Source organism: Hibiscus syriacus, unplaced genomic scaffold, assembly GCF_006381635.1.
Source record: "Hibiscus syriacus cultivar Baekdansim isolate YM2019G1 unplaced genomic scaffold, ASM638163v2 tig00112231_pilon, whole genome shotgun sequence".
Classification (NCBI taxonomy): Eukaryota; Viridiplantae; Streptophyta; class Magnoliopsida; order Malvales; family Malvaceae; genus Hibiscus; species Hibiscus syriacus.
Genome location: NW_024063276.1, coordinates 951,102 through 966,002, shown reverse-complemented (window position 1 = coordinate 966,002; position 14,901 = coordinate 951,102). Strand labels below are relative to the sequence as shown.

The window sequence follows — 14,901 nt, the reverse complement described above, 5'->3', positions numbered from 1 at the left end:
AAAGTGATGCATGAATACACTTGGAGACAACTGGACAACAAACGAGACAAGTGGGATGAACAGTTTATTACATTTTGACATGTGTTTTTATCTCAAATCTTCTGATTATTACATTAGTTCTATTTTTGGACAAAGATTAAACAGATATATTCTTCAAAACAAAACTGCTCTTTTGCATCTATTATTGTTTCATTTGTTTGTCCAGCAGCACCCAAAATAGTTCAGTACCTGGTCGGTAAAGAAGTGGATCACGATGAAGAAGGGGATTACTTAAGGGGTGAGTCGGTAGTAAAGAAAGAGGAGGAGGAGCAGCCGAGGAGAGGAGGAGAAGGGGATTACCTGGTCGCGCGCCCGGCAGTGGTGAATGTTGTGACTGCCGGCGAAGAAGAGAACGGTGGAGGTGGTGAAGAGAGTGCGTACGATGGAGAGAAAGATAAGATAGGGATTTGGATTGGGGATATTTTTAACAGGGTAGGCTTTTTTAGGTATAAAAATATGATTATTTATAAATATATCCAAAGCTGAAAAAAAAATATACCACAAGCGCGTAGGCGCTGCGCACATCACAGTGCCGTGACCTCCCCCGATATTTCCAAAAGATTCTGAACTGCTTTTATCACCCCCATCTAATGAGGTCATACACCGAGTTTTAATTCGGAAAAAAGCTCAAATTATAGAGGTATATGTAACTGCTCGCTTATATATTGATATAGTATATCTACTATTTACTCACCTGGTCACTTTCATACAAGAAAGTTGTATGCTCATCCAGAAGCAAAACTTTACATGCTTCAGCTAAAGCACCAGCAATGGAGACTCTTTGCTTTTGACCGCCACTAAGAGTTTGAACAGGCCTCTGAAACAAGTTCAAGATGATAAACCTTGAATATAAATTACAATATTCGACATGATGTATTATTATCCAAAACTTGTTGAATACAGAATCTTACTTACCTCTAGGTGTTATATCCATTTTTTTAGGGTGGAATAATTGTTTATTATTTTAAAAAACAGTTATGATTTTTATTTGGAAAATTCGGTGATTTTGGATTAATTTGAAATAAATTGGATAGAGTCACCATCGACCTTTGGGTTAGGTAAGTCGAATACCTAAAAACGTCTTTTAAAAATAATTTTAAGAAAAATCGTTTTTTAAGACAAAAGTTGATCTGTGTTTACCAAAGATTCAATTAAAACGGGTTCGGGAGTCGGTTACGTGTACGAAAGGATTAACACCCCACATTGTCTAAAATTAATATTATGTCGTTTACACGTTATCGTAATGGTGGAAATTCCAAATGGAATATAAAATTAAAAAATTATCCATTTATTGAACATTTTTTAATTTGCTTCGAATAATGTTCAATTTGTTTCGAATTAATTATTTAAAGAAAATCCTTTAACTCTATAAAAAATCTTGAAATTTGCAATCATTCGTTGGGAAAGCTATTTCAACTATTTTTTATTGTTAAAGAAAATTTCGTCCTCATTAATTTTACAAAAATTCAAATCGAACATGAATTGGCTGTCGACCTTTGCATAAATTAAATTGCTATATAAAAATACATTGAATCATAAGAGATTAAAATAGTAAAAATAAATTAAATTTATTTCAAGTATCATTTTGTTCGACCGTCGTGTCGGATTGTACCACTTCGATCAAGTAATACTTTCCACGCCCGTTCTACAAATATGTATTCTTGAAAATATTCGAATAATATTAATATTTCACGGAATACAATATCAACAATGACAATTTGAAACATGCGAAAGCATATTTATATATGTGATACAAGTGAATGCATAATATATAAAATGTGCATACATAAAGAATTGATATAAAAGCAAATTAATATTACAAACCAAAATATAATGACCAAAAAATAAGTACTTGAAATTACAAAGACCAAAATAGAAAAAACATAAACTCAAAGGACTAAGATAACAAAAACAAAAAATTAAAGGATCAAAATAGCAATAAGAGAAAGTCTAGGGACTAAAATATAAAAACTTAAAGGATTCAAACATAAAATAAAAATAAATCAGATACACAATCAATATTTTAAACAAATACAAACACTTGAAATGGAAAAAACCCGCAAATAATATTGAGGAATAGAATAAAATAAAACAGAAACATAAAATACCGAATAATAATTAAACCAAATAAGAAGCAGGGACAAAAATAAAATATTAACAACTATCAGGGTCAAATTCGAATATCAATAAAAATATACAACACATGAAATTAGTGACTAAAATGAAATAATTACAAATATTATGATCAAGATCAAATAATAACTTGAATAGCATAACAGGTAATAAACAGACTAAAACATAAATAATGAAAAATAAATGCTTAAAATCAAATAATATGGAACTTCATTATATGACTGAAATAATACAATTACAAAGCAAAGGGGACCTAATGTATAGTTAAACCACACTTGGAAAACATGAATAAGGTCCCTAGCAAAACAACGTAGTTTAGGTTAATATATATATATGCAAAACATAGGCCAAAACAAGACAATCTTACCCATTTTTTTCATTCCAACAAAAATAGATAGGGAGAGAGAGTTAAGAACACTCTCAACCCCTCGTCAGAGAAGACAACAAACCACCGTCACTGCTGACTCTCACGGCGGCTGACGATGGCTGGAGAGAAAAAAATTACCCTAAAAGATTGCTCTTGTTACCCTAAAACCGAAACCCACTCTATTTTACCTAAGAACCACCCTAACCTCGTAGATCTAGGTTGTTACCTTTGAAAGTTTTGACGAACGGTGACCATCGAGCTTCCTAACCTTCGACCGAGGTATGAGACTCTCCTCACTATTTTTTTGGTTTGTATTTTGTTGTGATTTCGAGTTGGTTCCCTTCCCCTTTGCCTTTTTTTCGATATTTTCTTCTCTCTAAAACCCTTTCACCAAATCCTTCCCTCGTGTTCCCTCCTCTTCACTTTGCTTTCCACCGAATCCCCTTATAGTGGTTGTTGTTTCCCTTTTCCTTTTTCTTTATGGTTGGATTAGGTGAAATGAATCCCGTAATTTTCGAGATTTATATTGATTTTATTTTGACTTTGGAGAAGATGGATATATGCAGATCGGCTCGTCATGGAGGCTTGATGGCTCGACAGTAGCTCGTCGGTGGCTCGACGCCGGTCTAGAAAAGCTAAAGAGTCGATGATGGCATGACTGTTGGTTTTTAGGGTTTGTTAGGATTTTCGTAAGCTCGAATTGATAACCAGAATGGTTTGCAAAGAGGGGTCAGAACGATTTTGTGTTTAGGGAGTAAGGAGATTGAAAGATAGAGAATTGCACATCGATTTATAGTGGTTCGACTTTCTCAACCAAAGTCTACGTCCATTACCTTAGCTCATCACCAAGGATTTTCCAAAAAATTCACTAATTTGTTCTTTCTTTTTAGGACAAAGAGATAACCTTACAACTCCCTAGTTTTTCCGGGCTAAACTAGAACCTTTCCCCTTTACAAAAGGATAAGAAATGTAAACAGGAAAACCTCTATAAGGTAGGTGTTTACAAGAATTAAGCTCACAAGTACAAAATATTTACAAGAGAAAGATGAAATAAGAATGAAAAACTTTTCTCTTGTGTTTGATTGCTTGGATAGTTGTTCTCTTGCTTCTTCAAGTGTCCTTAGCTTGTATTTATAGCTTGGAATGTATTTGATGTCATATATAACAATTTGGGATGTTTTGGAGCTGTTTGCGGATGATTTTTCTACTAAAACAGGTTGTCCATAACATGGTGCATTGGTGCACTATCAAGGTGCATCGATACCCCTTCATTAAATTCAAATAAACTAGTTGTTACTAGCCGTTGCAGCCTTGGTGCATGGATGCACAGCAGGGTGCATCGATGCACTAATTGCATTCGAAATGGAGTGCATGGATGCACTACATGGTGCATCGATGCACTAGTGGCAGGTGCATGGATGCACTGTAGGGGTGCATGGATGCACTTTGACACCCTTTAGCATTTTTTCTCAAATCTGAATTTAATAGACTTTAAATTATTTTTGAAAACTTTTTAAAACTTTGAATAAATTCAATTCAAGTCCAAAAACATTTTGCCTTTAAATTTGTTATATCGAAAAATAATTCAACAATCTCCCCCTTTTTGATATAACAAAACATTTGAATTTTTTTTTTGGCAAAACTCCCCCTTAATAAAATGTTTAATGAAAAAGATATCAATTGTTAACAAAATGATATTAATTGTTACCAATTGTTTGAAAATATATGAAAATGTTAACCTCCCCTTGTTCATTAAGAAATTGATTTTTTCAAACCAAACTTCTCCCCCTTTTTGTTATATAAAAAATAATTCAATCTTTGAAGTTCAAAATAACTTTGGAGAGTAAGTAGTAAATTTGACATTTTAAAACTTATTTGAAAAATCAAAGCTCCCCCTCAATAAATGCATTCCAAACAAAATTTAGCTTTAGGAACTTGACACTTAAACAAAATTGAATTTCAACAAAGAATAACAAACATGTTAGTAGTACATGAAATTCAATATATCCAAGTCTAAAATACTTTATGCAATATTAATTATTGAAATTAAGTGCATACGCATAAAGTTTTCCAAAAATGTTATGCATTTGAAAATTTTGATATCAATTGTTAGAGAGATATCATTTTCATTTAAATCACATGCATAAACATTTAAATTTAGGTTAAAAATTTAAAATTTGTAAAATCAAAGTTTTTGAAAAATTGATATCAATTGTTAGAGAGATATCATTTGCATTAAAACCAATTTTGACCAAATTTTATTATGATGAACTAAAAAATCATTAAAAATTTAAAATGTTCATCATAACCATTTTTTTAACAAACATGAGATTGAAAACAATGCATAATCATTTAAAATCAAAACTCATACATGCATAAATCCTATGAGCAACCAAATAACTAAAATTAAAAACATTAAGCTTAGAGGTTACCCATTCCTTTTCATGTGTGGCTAGAGCATCTTGAATATCATCATTTTCATCACCATTGCCCCCACACACCTACAAGAGACATTTAAGTAGATTTTGGTATCCAAATTGCTTTGGATCCTTGAACGTTAGTTTCAATGCCCCTTGTTCCTTTCGGAACACATACTTGTCTAATTTTAAAACATTTTCCTTTCTTCAAAGGACAAGTATGTTCCATATGACTATGATAATGGCAATGTGAGCATTTTACCATATTTAAACATAATAGGTTGTTTTTAGAAATGAATTATTTTTTTATTAAGCTTTCAAGCTTAACTCCTAACTCAAAATTTTCTTTTTCTAAAATATTTATTTTGATTTTTTAAATCTCTAAATTATTCTTCAAAATTTTATTTTGATTTTCAAAATCAACTTTTGCTTTCAAAATCAAATTATCTTTAATTTTGAGTTTTGAAATGAATTTCCTATATTTGGAATTCATGGTCTCAAATCCCAAATACAACCTATTATAAGCATCTTGTAACTCATCAAAAGTAAATGAATTAAATTCATTTGAGTTAGAAGATACCTCGAATTCTTCTTGAGTGGTCATGAGACATAGGTTGACTACTTCTTCTTTATCATTGGAATCATCTTCATCACTCCAAGATACAACAAATGCCTTCTTCCCCTTTTTCTTTAGAAGATGACATTCATACTTGACATGCCCCTTTCTTTGACAATTGAAACATATCGGGGGACTCTTCTTCTTGGTTGATTCATCTTTCACTTCCTTGGAAATAATGAATCTCTTGAGTTCCTTCAAGAGCTTGGCCATCTCTTCTTCTTGTTCTTTATCGTCTTCATCCACCTCATCACTTGAATCTTGATAGCTTTCATTGGTGGATTTGAAGACAATGCATACCTCCTCCTCCTCCTCCTTCTTCTTCTTGTTTTTCTTCATCTTCCTTCACCATCATCTCATGAGTGAGAAGGGAACTAATTAGCTCGTCGAGAGTGAGAGACTTTAGGTTTCTTGCTTCGATAATGGTCGTCTTCTATGATTGCCACTCCTTTGGAAGAGAATAGATCATCTTCCTCACAAGCTTCTCATTTGAGATTACTTCTCCATATCCCTTGAGACCGTTGACAATCACGGAAAATCTATCCATCATAGCTTTGATGTTTTCATCGGGTTTCATCTAGAAGTTCTCGTAGCTATGGTTGAGAAGACTTTTCTTTGATTCCCTCACTTCGTCGGTTCCTTCATGAGTGACTTGGAGCTTATCCCAAATCTCTTTGGCACTGGAACAAGATGAGATTCTTCCATATTCATTTGGGCGTAAAGCACATAATAGAATATGTATAACCTTAGAATTAAGCTGAAAATTTTTCTGCTCTTCTCTACTCCAATAATTGTAATTGCCGGGTGGAGAGGAGTAACCGTCCATGATTGAGTTCCAAGCTCTTAGATTGTAGGATTGAATAAAGTACATCATCTTATTCTTCCAAATTGCATAATTTGCTCCATTGAAGAAGGGTGGCTTGTTGACCAGTTGTGAATCCATAATAGGATATTCTTCAAGATAATAAGCACCGAAGGAAAAAGTCATTTCTTTGTCGGTTGCATCGGAAATTGGTAGTGCTTCTTCGAGGATCATCTCAAGGTGGTTAAACCTTCTTAACGAGTTAGGCTCTGATGCCAATTGTTGGGATTTTCGTAAGCTCGAATCAATAACCGGAATGGTTTGTAAAGAGGGGTCAGAACAGTTTTATGGTTAGGGAGTAAGGAGATTAAAAGATAGAAAATTACACATCGATTTATAGTGTATCGACTTTCTCAACCAAAGTCTACGTCCACTACCTTAGCTCCTCACCAAGGATTTTCCAACAAATTCACTAATTTGTTCTTTCTTTTTAGGACAAAGAGATAACCTTACAACTCTCTAGTTTTTCCGGGCTAAACTGGAATCTTTCCCCTTTACAAAAGCATAAGAAATGTAAACAAGAAAACCTCTCTAAGGTAGGTGTTTACAAGAATTAAGCTCACAAGAACAAAATATTTACAAGAGAAAGATGAAATAAGAATGAAAAACTCTTCTCTTGTGTTTGATTGCTTGGATAATTGTTCTCTTGCTTCTTCAAGTGTCCTTAGCTTGTATTTATAGCTTGGAATGTGTTTGATGTCGTATATAACCATTGGGGATATTTTGGAGCCATTTGGGGATGATTTTTCTACTCACAAAGGCTGCCCATAACATGGTGCATCGGTGCACTATCATGGTGCATCGATACCCCTTCATTAAATTCAAATAAACTAGTCGTTACTAGTTGTTGCAGCCTTGGTGCATGGATGCACAGCAGGGTGCATCGATGCACTAATTGCATTCGAAATGGAGTGCATGGATGCACTACATGGTGCATCGATGCACTAGTGGCAGGTGTATGGATGCATTGAAGGGGTGCATGGATGCACTTTGACACCCTTTAGCATTTTTTCTCAAATTCGAATTTAATAGACTTTGAATTATTTTTGAAACCTTTTTAAAACTTTGAATAAATTCAATTCAAGTCCAAAAATATTTTGCCTTTAAATTTGTTATATCGAAACATAATTCAACAAGGTTCAAAACCCTAACTATATGGGTCAGCTTGAGTCATCTGTTGGGTCGGGTTGGATCTTGGGCCTGAACCGGGTCTCGGGTCAGCAGCTTGGGTTGTGGGTGAATGTTGGGTCTGTAAATGGGCTTTAAGGCCTGCATAATGTAATTATAATATTAGTAATAATAATAATAATAATAATAATAATAATAATAATAATAATAATAATAATAATAATAATTAATAGTATAATTTTTTCGACCCGGATAAAAACGGGTGCTTACAGCTACCCCTTTTTGCACATTCTTGTGTTAACAAGAATAGGAAAAAGACGAAAAAGGCAACCAATTTTTGTCCGATTTTTATTTAAAATTTGATGGTATTTGTTGTTGAGGGATGACATGGCTCATATGTGATGAAGAGTTCTGGTCGTCTAATGGTTGGGTGATAACTCGGTTCCTATACGATGAGTACAACTGGTTATCTGAGGGTGACACGACTCCTACGTGATGCGGAGATCAGGTCGGTTGATGACACTGCTCATACTATGATAAGTCTTGGCCATCTAGGAAAGGTGCTAACACTGCTCATGCTATGATAAGTCTTGGTTATCTAGGAAGGGTGATAACACTGCTTATATTATGATAAGTCTTGGTTATCTAGGGTTGACATGGCTCCTACGCGATAAGGAGATCTGGTCAGGTGATGACACTGCTCATATGTTCATGAGTCTTGGCCATGTAAAGGTGATAACACGGTTCCACTCTGCTGGGGACGGCTGGTTATCTGAGTTGACACACCTCCTACATAATGAGAAGATCTGGTCAGGTGATGACACTGCTCATATGTTCATGAGTCTTGGCCATCTAAGGGTGATAACACGGTTCCACTCTGCTTGGGACGGCTGGTTATCTGAGTTGACACAGCTCCTACATAATGATGAGATCTGGTCAGGTGATGACACCGATCATCTATTCATGAGTCTTGGCTATCTAAGGGTTTTGGTTTCAAAAGAAACTGACTTAGAGATGATGCTTCAAAAGAAGCGATCTCAAAATAGACAAAATTTGTTTTGAAAGAAAATTGTCTCAAGTGAGACAACATTTTGTTTCGAGAGAAACAACATCAAAGGATACTGATATTCTTCTTGTTCCTACTGTTGGAGGAAATGCCTTCAGAAGATCTGATAGTTCACATCAAGATCTTGAATCCCCGAAGATGCCCTAATATTCGATGTTGCATCTCCAAAGATGCCTCAAAATTTGATGTTGAATATTTAAATATGCCCTAATTGTTCATCATATATTGCTTCAGCACTGATTTTAAGCATGAGTTTTCTGTCTGAGAGCCACATGTCATTTATCAAGATCCACTCTAGAGAGATTGTCTTGTTTGAAAAGTTTTTTTCTTCTTCTTTTATTTTCAAGATATGAAAATATCAATTAGAAGAGTTTTGAAAATGTTTAATCAAATATTTTGAAAATATTGTTCTTTTCTAGGTTTTACAATTGTGACAAATCACAAAACTAGAGTTCATTGGATATCATAGAATTAATTGCACTGTTAATCCTTCAATAAATTATAGCTATTTGACAAGTGTCAAGATCAAAGCTGTCTTTGGGAAATGGTCTCAGGTTATTGTGTTTGGTCAAAGGTTTGACATTCTTGTTTCTTTGATGCCCACTGATTTGATGGGGTAGCTTATATGCTTCTCTACTAGAAGTGTTCTCCGACTCCCTGCTCTTATGGTCACCTTCGTTTTGTACGATATCTTATCAAAATATTTTTGCGATCACCTCAACTGTACAATTTTTATATTCGATCCACCTTTTTAGGTTTTTAATTTGAATCCTCATTTGGTTTCAAGACGTTATTCAGAATTTACATCTTGAACCCCCTTTGTTATTTTTCTCTATAACACATTAAAGATTTTAGAAAACCTTTTGCAAATAAAGATTAATCATGATGTGCGGGATGAAATCTAAAGATAGTCTCTTATGTTTAGAAATCCATGTATGATTAGAAGGGACTTTTAAGGCACGTAATGTAGGTCATGGTTCATGGTTATGAAAGAAAAGAATAAAAAGCCCAAACAAGTGTTTAAGGGTCATTAAACCAAGGATCAATTCATTATGATGCCTTCAATTTTGGTCATGCTCAACTTGAATCTGCTCGTATGTGTTTTGCTTGATGTTCTTTGGATCTTCGAGTGAAGTGATTCAGTGATTCTAGAATGATTGTGCTTAATCAATCTCATAGTTTGAAGCTTGATGCACCATTTGACTTTGTTTATTTTCTCTTTGCTTCTTTTCTTTTTAATCTTTGTTCTTTGCTTTTCTTTCTGCTTTAATTTGATCTTTGCACTTAGCATTTGGTTCCTCGTTGGATATCTCCTCTGATTTGATGTCTTCACTCATACGAGCATATTTCCTTCACTGACAACTGTCGTTTTCGATGTCAAAATAAATTCCTTCTTCTCGATAAATAAATAAAGAGATTCGCAGTATAGAGAAGTAAGGGTCGAATCCACAGGGACTTAGAAAATTCTAAATTTCTTGTTTGATTTGGTTATACCAGGCGTGATATAGTAAAAGGGGGGGGGGTTTGGTATAATGAAATTAAAATGGTAAAAATAAATAAAAGCAATTTAAGTAAAAAAAAATAAGAGAATAAAGTTTGTGAATAAATACGGTAAAAATAGCCTCAAGCTTTGCTCTGACTCAATTTTCTTTAGATCATCGAATAAGATTTTCCCTCCGGGATTCACGTCGGTTACTTTGTCTACAAGGGCTATCCCTGTGACTCTATCTTGTATACCAAATACCCAAGGCAATCTTTGTTTCCGGCTTCGGGAATTGATTTTATCAACATCAATTTTCGTAGATCAAATACCGTTTAATTTCGTGGCGACCGACTCTGATTGTTACTTCAACCGTCAATTTCGATCTCAATTCCCTCTTGGCGAAGCCATCTCGCCAAGTGTATTCCCAAGAAGTCGAATTTGCTTTCTATAAGCCGAATCTTCCTCCCGCACATTTAATCGCAACAACCTCTTGACCAAAGTCAATCTTTGATTTTGAAAACTTGTTTTGATTTTGAAAAATAAGCACGAGATTTAGAGAGATATTCCGAAGATATTAAGGGCATGTTTTAATTCTCCCATTGGAATTGAGTCATCGCGTCAGCTCTCAGTTTATGAAAAATTTAGCTAAGCATGACAAAAGTCATACTTAGCATATCAAAAACAAACTTTAAAATAAAAGAAGAATGAAAAGAACTTGAAAAATAAAAAGAGAAAGCTTTTAATAAAACTTGAGAGAAAAGAAGATTGTAATTTGAGTGATGAGTTTAGGCTTACCCCAAGTGGGTATTTATAGCCTCTCAAAGCCTAAGGATAAACAAAGAAAATAAATAAAATAATCCTAATGATAATTGTTTTTTATTTAAATTCAAACTTTAAACTGGTCTCCTAATCCAACTCGTCCATCTTCCAGAAGGCATGCGGAAGAAGTCTTCTAGAAACTGCTATGTCAGACCGTGTCATGCCCAGAGTCGTGCCCATGTCTCCAGCCGTGACCAAATAATAAAAAAATGCATAATTCGCCCGTTTTATCACTAATTCTTGAAAGTAAGGACCTGCACAAAAATAGCCATAACACAACCTTCACTTATCTCATGCTTGTCCTCAAGTATGATTAATCAAATTAGTCAAAAATTTCATTTACCGTTCTTTGTCAGGTTTCACATTCGAGGAAGCAAGGTAGAGACCACAATAACTATTCAAGTCAAGAAATCAATCAATTGAACATCACCAATTGGAACAAGTCGAGTGCAATTGTAATATCCATTTATTCATCAATCTCAAATGCTTATAACTCAATGCCTTACCGGGATTTACTCAAATCACTGAATGTGTTTGGGGTAAAGAAACACTCAATGTCAGAATTGACATGATATTACCATAGGCCTGCAAGTAAATCAAATCTCCACTACTAATAAGAACACGATGCATAAATCAAAGGGTATTTTATTGGTTGTAACGGGGCTTAGGTAAAGGTGGGGGAAAAAGCGAAATATATGGCTAAATATTCAAGGCAAGGAACTAACAAATAATAATTTCAACTCCATCAAAACAAAACATGAAGTGCAACAAGATAAAAAAGACAACATATCAAACAACAAATTTCTTTTCGAAATGCATTTTTTTCTTCTCTTTGTTGTTGTTCCATTTTTTCACGTTTTTTTTTCTTTCTTTCGGACATCTCCTTTTTTTCCTGGAGCATACATCGGATAACTGTTCACTTGCCCTGAAAATGGTAGAAAAGTGTGATAAAATAAAAGGCTCGGTTTATAAATATGGTGAAAACAAAGAAATAGGAGTAGGCTCAAAAGTGGTTAACTAGGGGAAAAAAATGCATGGGTAGGTTATTTAGTGGGGAATCAGAATAGTTAATCCTAAGGTGCCCAAATCATTTTTAAGCATCATGTTCATGTGTAATCTCAAAAGTATTTAACATGCCGGTTCTAGAATATCAATGCTAAATTCGACACACTTAATCCAATAAAATGAGAGTGAAAAATGATATGCTCGTAAGGGCTCAAATCTCACCAAATTGTTTCATGCATTGAGCTAATCACATTTCAACCAACAAAGTCATGGAATATCACAAAAATACTAACTTGATCACAGTTCATGCTATTCGCTATCAAGAACATCATAACCTAAACAATCATGTATTCTCAAACAATCATAGTATTCCAAAAAATTTTAACAAGACAAAGAAATTCAATGAAATTTCCGCAAATTCAACCAACACATACTAGAATTAAAACATGATAAGCAAAGGGAAATTCAACCTACACTCTACTCCCCTTCACTTGAAGCGTTTTGCCTCAAAACGTAAAATTAAAGTGCAAGAGAAGGAATAGAGTACTCCCCGGATTTCATGTCAGTTTTGCTAATGTGCACCGGTCTCCATAGGAGTGTACTAACGTGCGTCGTTTAATGAAACGGTACGCATGGCTAGGCCATTATTTTTTCTTCTTTGTTCGACTGTTCACTGCTCAGTAGTCTACAAAATTAGCACTGTTCGAATCATAATTTCGTAAATCTTCTTCGTTTATGTTTGAATAATAAAAAAAATTTGGTTCCTGCAAAATAAAAATAAAAATTAAATAAAACATGCTCGATCGAAATAAAAAAAATAAAACAAAAATTAAAAAATAAAAATGTAATGGAATTAAAAACAATGGGTTGCCTTCCATTAAGCGTTTTTGTTTAACGTCGTTAGCCCGACTACCTAACTCAGACTACAGGTTCCGTGACAAACCCTTCCACTTCATTCGCTTTCTCCAACTAAGAAATTTCTTATGAGAAATTCAAAAATTCTCATAAAGATTTCTTCGAATATTTTCCAAATTAAAAATCTTGTCGAAAAGAATGGCCGTCAAAACATCTTTTTTACCAAAAAATGATTTTTTTCAAACGATTCATCGATGGTTTTGACTTAATTTTTTGTGCCTGCAAAAGGGAAGGTAAATCTTTAGTTTTTAAATGAGTTAAGATCAAATCTGAATCAACAACTAAAATATTTTTCAACTCCTTTATGTCATTTTTTTATCATCCAATTCCTTGCATAAATCATCAACATGTTTAATAACACCAACAAAATTAATACTATGCACATTATCTGGATATCTCATTGCTTTATAAACATCAAATTTTATGATCTCACCGTCAAACTCCTACGATCATTTTCCACATCAATCACATAAAAATCAACAGGGAAAAGTAAGTCTTCTAGCTCTACTAGAACATTTTCTATGAGTCCTTCAGGATATATCACCGACCTGTAGGCAAGTTGTATCGAAATCTTTGTATCCTTCAAAGGATCATTAATAAACATTTTATAATATATAGAGGCATTACATTAATTGATGCACCAAGATCACTCATTGCTCATTTTATCTCAACTTTTCCAATTTTACAAGGGATTGCAAACATATCTTGGTCTTTTACTTTAGGTGGTAACTTTCGTTGGAAAACGGCTGAGACATTCGCTCCTAAGTTCACTTTCTCGACTCTGGTTAACTTCCACCTTCCGAAGTACGCCTAATATTTATTTTTCCTCAGCTTTTTTATCCCTTTTAATTAACCTCGACAGAAAAGGAGTTGGCACGTCATAGGGAGATAGCGTTGGGTCGTCTATTTGTTCTGTGTTATTCTCTTCCTAAGGCCCTGAATCATTAGTCTTCTTCTCTTTCTGGGTTACTTCGTTTGATGGAACAGGTGGTGCCACTACTGTACCACTCCGAAGAGTGATGGCATTGATGTTCTCTCTCGGGTTTACTTCAAATTTGAGACGGAAGCTTACCTTGTGATTCCAAGAGGCCTACGGTTTGAGCTAGTTGGCTCACCTGCTTGTCTATCTCTTGTAAGTGGGCTTCAGTACGATTCTGGATTTTTTCATGGGAAAGTGCTAACCTCTCGATAATCGATTCTAATGATGTCTTCTATGGCTCTTGTGGTGGTGGAGGAGGTCTCGCTTGATAATCTTGATTCGGTCTTGAGTTCTGAGCATAACTAAAGTTCGGATGATATCTCCATCCTGGGTTGTATGTATTACCGTAGGGATTATAAGCTCTTTGGGGAGGTCTCAGAAAATTTTCGACTGCATTGACTCGAGCTGCTGTGTCATCTTGAATCAGTGGACAACCATTTATCGAATGATCAGGTAATGCATATATTCCAAATAATCATTTTTGTCATGTCTTTCCTGCAACAAGAGAGTTTACGACTTCAATTAACTTATCTATTTTATTTTCTAAGGAATATGAACTTATCTCATGAACCCTTTGAGAATGTTCATTATTTGCATGGAACTGTTGTGAATTTGCGGCCATCGTCGATATTAAGCCCCTAGCCTCAGTAGAAGTCATATTCACCAAGGCTCCACCGCTGGCAGCATCGATCATCTTCATTTACAGGGGAGATAATCCTTCATAAAAGTATTGAAGGAGTGTTTGTTCAGTTAATCCATGTTGTGGGTAACTAGAACATAACTTCTTAGACCGCTCCTAGTAGTCATAAAGTGACTCTCCATTAAGCTGCTTGATTCCAAGTATTCTTCTTCGTAGTTCACTTACTTTCGCCACAGGGAAAAATCTGTCAAGAAAAATACGAGTCATTTGAGCCCATGTAGTAATAGAATTAGTAGGAAGATAAAATAACCACTCCTCAGCCGAATTGGCTAAGGAAAAAGAAAAAGCTCTAAGTTTGATTTGGTCCTCGGTTACTCCCTATGGTCTAATGCTGGAGCAGACCATGTGAAATTCCTTGAGATGTTTGTGTGG

The 14,901-nt window shown here is 34.5% G+C and overlaps 1 pseudogene; it reads right to left on the bottom strand.

Moving 5' to 3' along the window:
• Positions 1-563: 563 nt before the first annotated feature.
• The window catches only part of LOC120176209, a 39,584-nt pseudogene continuing 25,246 nt past the window's right edge, over positions 564-14,901 (bottom strand).